Here is a 1,827-nt window from a genome sequence, read left to right on the forward strand (position 1 = left end):
TTATTTGGAGGCATTAGCTTTCGGAGCGCTCAGAAAGCTACTACTTCCAAATAAACCTGTTGGATTATAACCTGGTGTTTTATTTAACATTTGGACAGGTATCGACTTATCAGGAAATCCATAGTAGCAGGGATTAGAGAGTAACCTGCCTGAATATTCATCAATATACATTGTATCCGCAATGTTAAGCATGCCCAATTATCAGAGAGATAGCAAAGACCATCGGATAAATTGTTGTCCATTGTTGTAACATTCCAAGCTATTGCTCTCAGGATCTGATTAACTGTTAGATCATTCCAGTCCCACGTTTTCAGATTTTGATCGCTCCCTCACTCTGGAGCTGTTGATTCCAATCATGTTGAGGATGGCGCTATCACAGGTACTATGTGATAACACATTGAAAGAAGCCTCTTATGAAGAAAAGAGGGAAATTCTGCAGTTTGGATTCATGGAGACTGAAGCCGATCACGATCACTGAACAAACAGCTCCAGACAACCCCTTTCATAACAAACTATTTAATGTAACAACAATATTGCTCCAGGTGAGATATTGACATCGCCTGCTATTGGTGTTTTTGCTCAGCTCCAATTCCTCCAACAATGTTAGAAGTAAAGGTGAAATGTAATGATCTCTCTTCACTGTCTCGATTATTCTGCTGTGGTATCCACATTAGTGCTCTACGCAACTGCGCTCACAAATACTAATCGACAGTTTGTTACTACACTGAAGTTTCATCCACCACAACAACTCCCAATCTAAAAAGCTGTCTCTGTGTGCAATTGTTCGGAACACATAGATGAAGTGCGGATTTCTCCGGGATTTACTCTCACAGCTCTCATAAGTCTTTTTTAAAAAGTCTTTAACACAATGCACTTCAATAATTTGTTTCTATGGCTGCAATCATCTTATTGCACAATGTTTTCTTTTTCAGATATTTTGGCCTTCATCCGAAAGTAAGAGCTATATTTACAATTGCCTTACTTATTGTCATTAAAGGGTCAGAGAGGGTTTGTATGTGTCATTCATTAAGTAACTGGAAGAAATAGGAAACAGTCGCTGTGGAGACTGGAGAGGTGTAAAGTTATATTACACAGTCACCAATTACTTCTTGATGGACAGATTAAACTGAAAAACAGAAAGGAATAGAACACATTTGGAAGAAGTAAAGGCGAGTGACGATGTAAACAAAGCATGGTAATATGAAATTGAATGTAGGTAAATGGTTTAATTAAAAGGGTATCATCAGTGTGTGCTGACAGATAATACTGCTCATTCTGAATCTGTTGTGCACATTTGAACAATGGTGACAAAGTTAAAAAAAATTAGGAGGGATATGACATACAACATTAATAAAATATTAAACCGTTATTTAATCCTTTGCTGGGGTGTCACATTCCCTTCTCTCAACGTCCCACCCAACTTTTCTAGAATTTCCTGTTTTAGTATCCCACTCTGTTATGAATTCCTGTTTCTGGTGGGCCCATCTTATTTCAATTAATGAACTTTCTTCGGGGAATTAAATATATTATCCTGCTTGGTTTTGTCCACAGCTGATGTCTGTAATGTCATTGGAGACAGAAGTTCTGGCATCAGACCCAGCACTTGAGCATATTAATCTGTTATAGACACACTGCACGGGAGACCACAGCACACAAGAATTGGCAATAGAAGTATGGAAGTACATCTACTTCTATCGATAATCTATTTTCTCTATTTTTACATCTCTTCATTCATGTTATCTCTGTTTCTTTGTATCTAGTTAATAAACACTCCAATTGTTTTCAGTGTCCCATGTCTGAACCCTCTTTATTTAAGTTTATCCCTAT

Source organism: Hemiscyllium ocellatum (assembly GCF_020745735.1).
Source record: "Hemiscyllium ocellatum isolate sHemOce1 chromosome 41 unlocalized genomic scaffold, sHemOce1.pat.X.cur. SUPER_41_unloc_4, whole genome shotgun sequence".
Taxonomy (NCBI): domain Eukaryota; kingdom Metazoa; phylum Chordata; class Chondrichthyes; order Orectolobiformes; family Hemiscylliidae; genus Hemiscyllium; species Hemiscyllium ocellatum.